This window comes from Sturnira hondurensis, unplaced genomic scaffold (assembly GCF_014824575.4).
Source record: "Sturnira hondurensis isolate 20B ecotype Veracruz unplaced genomic scaffold, ASM1482457v3 Scaffold0004998, whole genome shotgun sequence".
In the NCBI taxonomy this organism is placed as follows: domain Eukaryota; kingdom Metazoa; phylum Chordata; class Mammalia; order Chiroptera; family Phyllostomidae; genus Sturnira; species Sturnira hondurensis.
Genome location: NW_028077629.1, coordinates 1,197,040 through 1,203,374, shown reverse-complemented (window position 1 = coordinate 1,203,374; position 6,335 = coordinate 1,197,040).

The following is a 6,335-nucleotide window of genomic DNA, read 5'->3' as shown; positions in this document are numbered from 1 at the left end:
TTTGTTTTTAAATTGTTTACCTTTGGTGATTTAAATACAGCATATGATATGTAACTAATGATCCAATGATTTAGGTGAGTTTATTGAAGAGAATTCATATAAATAGGATATATTATATACCTTGATTCCCTTTGTGCCATTGGCTTGGTCTCTAAGTTTTTGAGAGCAGGTTGTCTGGCCCATTCTTGGAGCTCCTAGAAGCTGGACAGTTGTGGGTGCACAGCAGATTCGTAGATGCTCAAGACATTTTTTGTTGAAGGTGTGGATGACGGCCATAAAAAGAAAGTGAACACAGAAAGAAAAATATGTCTTGGAATTGGAAGCATTCTGGATAAATGATCAGTGAAATTGATTCAGGATGATGAAAACAGAGTTTTTCCAAATTGATCATATAACATGAATAGAAGATGTTATAATTCTCCCAAATAATATTTACAATTAGCTCTGTAGGAAAGAGTAAGTTATGAAATAAAAAATGTGCTCTAAAGATGAATTTAAAAGTACTTACATACCTTCAATCATAGTTAAAGGGAAATACTTAAAAAGAGCATACCAGGTGGGGTTTTTTTCTGTTTGGGGAAATTGCTCTTTGGGTAGAAAAGTAACGAGGAGAAAACAAACAAAAAGGTGGTGAATCCACAGCAAAACTGCAGCACAGCGTAGTTGGTTTCACTGCTTTTGTCAAATTGTTTTTGCTAAAGACCAGTTTGTTCATTCTTTCCTCCTTCTTTCCTCCTTTCCTTCCTTCCTGTCTTACCCTACTCAAATGATGCTATATAAGAGATCCAAACACCTACTACAGGAATTTGGACAAGTGTAAGGGACTTTTGGGGGACTGCATATTTTAACAAATGTTCAGGATATGGCCCAGTGAAATACAGGAATTTGGAAATGGAGGAGAGACAGAGAGATGCAATTCCCCTATTTTCCTTCACTCGCTAGTGCCCTTCACAGTCCCTCTCTCCTAGGACACTTTTGCACTAATCCTGAAATATCTAGTGTCCATAGTAGACACCTTTCTTGATTCTCTACATTTTCTTAGTCCTTTAGTTACCTTTATTGAACAGAAAATCTTTTTTTTATCATTTCATTAGGTTTATCCAAACCTCTAAGGGGTATCAGGATAGCATTAAAAATCTCATATTAATAAGTCCAGTGTTAAGGCTTGTTCAAGCCTTAATTGTTTGTCATATGTTTCAGAGCCACAGCTTCAATAATTTTCTACTTCTTGAGGAACACTCTTTTCCAGAAAATAATGCCACACTTAATAGGACACATCAGATTGCATCTCAATTTGTTGGTACCGTCTCGCTTTCCTGGAAGTGCATCCCCTGAGAGCCTGATTTCTGGAAATGACCTTAGAGCACAAGAGCATAAGGATCGATTCTCCTTTTGTCACTGAGACTCTGTTGTGGATTATACCTAAGCATGACGGTGCCACACTCTTTAAAAATCTCAAAGGTTGCCATAGTTAAATGATATTGGACTGCTCAGTGCCAGGGTTTTTTAAGTAGGTTCATCTACAAAATCAATATGGACACAAGACATTTACTGCATTATTTCATTATACATCCATACCTCAAACATTTAACATGTTGTCAGAAATAATACTTTGAGCTCTTAAACCTTAGCCAAATGTAAAAACTGGGACTTACAGAAAATTAAATCTCTAGTGAACCAATACATCGGATTATATGATTTTTGTTTCTATTTATTCCAGTGAACTCATGAAAAGTAAAGGGCCAATAAAAATTACTTAAAATGTGAGTAGAATTTCAAAAAGTGTGCCAAATAATAGGAGTATTTTTGTATTTCTGACCATATAAAAGCATCAATTAAGTGGAATATCTGGTTGACTTAATAACAACAAAAAGCAAATAAAGAAAAGAAGAAGAAAATGACACTTACCGAAGGTGGCGTTAGGAAATATATTGACTTGAACTAGTGTATTCCTGACAGTTTCCAGGCTTTTGTGAAATAGGTCATACAGGACAGATGTGGAGTAAGAAAGTGGCTGTCATAGAGGATGTTTGAGGGCTAAAGAATGGTGGGAGTTGTGCAGGCTGACTGGCAATAATGTTGTCTTACACGGGGGCAAGATAGGTGAGTGCCTGAAGACCATTAATCTGTGAGAGAAACCCACATACTAGATAAAGGCATATTTCATTTGCCTTGACTATTAAATGTAGGTACAGATGAAGCCAAAATGCCTAAATGAAGAGTACAACACCAATTATGGGAATATGAAGCTTTATAAAGTCTCCCTACTCACAAGACAATTTTCTGGATAACCAACATTTGTCGAGTATAGGCAGGTAGTAGGGATAGAAAACAATACAAAAATAAAACCCAAAAAGCATCTGTTACATCATGTTTTATGTAAAATATTCATTAGGCTATATTTTATTTTTTGGCTATACTCGACAGGTTTGTCTAAGTATTTGGGTTGCATAAATGTTTTTCCTCAATATGTTCTATTTTAAATTATGTTGGAAAATATGTCCTATCAGCAAGATAGAATTTATAGGATGTTTTTTATGACCCAATTTGGTGTACAATCAAATACTTTTATTTTATAAGAACATTTTTCAATGTCTCTTTCCATATTCTAAGAATTCAAATTCAATTATTTAAAATTACTAAGCTACTTATACACACACACACACATATATATATATACACATACACACATATGAATGTGTTCAGTGAAAATAGACTCAACTGAGTCTATTTTCTTATTATTTATGTTGAATTCTGAAGGAGAAAAATCACAATAAGTAAGTAGATACCAGAAAATTAGGTTTTTCACACACCTATTTTAATTTAAAAATAATATTTCTAAGATCTGGGGTTAATATATACACAGCCTGACTTTCTACAACTTTTGTTTCTACACTTTAATTAAATTTGATGCCTACTCTTAACTCTTAGAATATTAAGATCTATCAAAAGACCATTTTTGAATATTACAAAACAGAAAGATATATTATTTCTGTGTCTTATCCACATGAAAAAATATATTGAGTATGATAAAAAGCAATAAGAATATTATCTTATAATACTGAATATAATCTTTAAAAACAGGGATGCTACTACTGTGGTTAGAAAAAAAATAAATTTCCCTCCATGGGTAATAAGTCCATGCTTGTTTGATGAAACAGCATTAATATTTTGATAAGAGCAAGATTTAATATGTAATTTTAGATGATCCAAAACTTGTATCAAACATTAAGCCCTTTTTTGAGCAGCATAGTACTCTTACCAAAGGCAATTTTTTTTTCTATTTGGAGATGCTCTGCCTCTTGACAAAGTGAGTATGCATAGAGCTGACGGCCCAAGTCCGTGAGGCCCGAGCTCTGCATTATACAAGCTAAGTGATGACCTTGCTATTCACTGAAATAAAACAAGTTCAATATTATATACAGCAGCAGTTGATTGTGATTTTCATTCATATAATCTTCATTCTTTTCATGGCAAACATGTGAAAGTTTACTTGCCTAATTTCCTAGGAAGGCACTGAAGTGAGGCTGTCTTTTGATTATTTAATCATGTTATCTCTTCTCCAGTGTATATTGTATACAGAAAGAGTTAAGAAATAAACTGTTGAGTCTACAAGAGGAAGATTAGGAGATTATTATGAAATTATGTGATTATAAAATGGGTATTTAAGTATTTTATTACATTCGTGACTCATACGTTTAGAATGGGTTCAGTAAGAAAATCATCATCTGAGAATAACCAGAAGTAAGTTTCTACTTGCTTAGTAATTCAGAATTTCTTTGTTTCATGTGATTTTTAGTTTGTTATTTGGTCATACTCCTTTCTTCGGTATAACCCATCGTATAGAGGTCAAATCTCAGTAGTCTGTGCTGGCAGGAAGTGTGAGGAGATCTGAGTTGTTAAACTAGTTGGCCCTCGGAGGTAAGATGTTTGCGCACACCGAGAAGAAGAATATATGAATGAGTGGTAAGTCAGATGGAGTATTGCTATGATGGTGCGACACAGCCACGATTACATAATGAATCATTAGCTTTCCTTGAGAACATCTACACAAATACTACATTATGTTAATGCTTTAATATAGAAGCAAAGGTATTTGAGGTAGAAACTTGATTTTGTTCAAGTTTCTCACACCCTTTGCTGGCCCCCTAGCCTAAAGCTACCCCCATGCCACCTCCTTTGCCTTTTCACCTGCTTTTTTTCCCTATTATTCAATTCAAACATAAATTCACCTTTAAGTCTCCCATGGACTTTTTTCACATAGGCTTTGAGCCCTCCTGAAGCACCATGCAATGTGCCTCATAAATATTAGTCCATTTACCCCCTAAAATCACTCTGCTGTTGATACCATCCTGTTTTATAAACGAGGAAATTGAGATCCAGTGAGACTGAATTATTTGCCTAAATTCATGCACCAGAAGTTGTTGGAGCCAGGAATTAATCTCATCAGTCAGACTCTAAAACGTATAGTCTTACCAGTACACAAACTTTTAACATTTAAACTCCCGGGCTTCACCCAAGAGAAAATCAGGGTACTTCATAAACAGCATTAAGATTAGTCATAAGTGGAACCTAATCAACAAAACAAATAAGTAAGCAAAATATAACCAGAGTCACTGAAATAAAGAACAAGCTGACAGTAACCAGAGGGTGGGGGAGAGGGATAATGAGGGAAAACAGAGGAAGGGCCATCAAGGACCATGTATAAAGGACATATGGACAAAGCCAAGCAGGTAGGATTGAGGGTGGGGGGTGGGGATGGGTGGGGAGAGGGAGAGTGGTGATGCGCAAAATGGAGACAATGGTACTTGAGCAACATTATAAAAACAATAATATTTAAATAAATTAAAAGACATATTATCAAATAAAAAAGTGCTTGCAAAGTACCTTAGGTGAACTGTCTGTAGGAGAAGAAATGGTTAAGACATGGGAATTTCAGGTTAAGTTCTGCTTGTGCAAATTACTTAAAGTCTCCATGCTTTGTTTATTCGTCAATGTGGTATAATTATGTTCACCTCACGAGAGCCATTGTGAAGATGCAGTTTGAAACGCATTGTAATAGTACCTGGTACAAAGTGAGGAAGAGGTTCTAGAAAGGGCTGTGCTATTGTAACAGGGTGCAGCCAGGAGGGGGGCACCAGAAAAGGATTTGGGATGGGGTCCAGAGCTCAGGGTGTCCAGGATTATTAAGATGTCCTCACCCCCCAGGTGTCAGTTGGGGGAAGGGACAAATGGAGCAGTGCCATTGAGAGCTGTTTTGCATAGCAACCATTTCAAAGCTAACCTCTGGAATGGTCATTTAACATATCAATAACCTTTAACTGGTTTCATATGGTTTCATAGATATGTTGAATAGCTGTGGCCAAGTTTTGAGTCAGGGAGAAGGGAGTGGCTTCTCCCCAGGATGTAACCGGGAAGCATCTCCCCCTGGTTACAGTGCCTTCGTGAGAGTTTGGAAAAGATTGGCTCCATGCCATGGGGCCACACCTGCCCAGACTCACGATGGCAGCCCAGTAAACTTGTAATAATACAGGAGTCCCGGCGGGTGTAACTGTAGGAGGAGTTGGAAATGGGGCTGCACAGGAGGACTGGCGCGGGGATTTAAACCCAGACATAGCAGCCATTGGAGGGAGAGCCACGTAGTTTCAGCAGAGTAAGGGTATCCTCTTGGCCAGGTGAAGAGAGAGCCATTGGAGAGAGCCACACGGTTTTGGAAGAATGTAGACTCCTGCAGCCAGGAGGGGAGAGCCATGCGGTTTGGGGCAGAGTGCAGATTCCCTCTTTCCCAGGTGAAAGGGAAAACCACACAGCTTTCCCAGAATGGAGATCCCTGCAGCCAGGTGAAGAAGAAAGCCACACACTTCAGCAGAATGCAGACCCCTGCAGCTTTGGTAGAAGAGGCCTACTCAGCTTTGGGATGTGCCCTTTGGCCACATCGCCTGGGAAGCAGGAGAGACTTTGCCTGGAAAATGGTACAGAGAACTCTTTGCCAGTGGACCATGAGAAGATGCCACATGACTTGTATTTAATTGGAGATCCTGCCTGGACGGCGACACAGCTGACAGTGCCAGCAGCCTGAAACACAGACATGTGCTTCTTCTCCTGAGATACAGTACCCCGAATTAGGGCAGGGGAGAAGGAAGCACTGTGGGTGCCTGTGGATATCCTAAAGGACTTTGATATTTCAGTGGGGACATTGGGTCACTACTTTAAGTCTGTACAGCTTTAAATAAACCTTTCCTTTCCTTTTCACGAATATCTGATCGTGAGAGATGTCTTTCCAATTGGTGGTGGACAGATGAGCCCAGTAGGTATTAGTATACCATCCTTGGGAG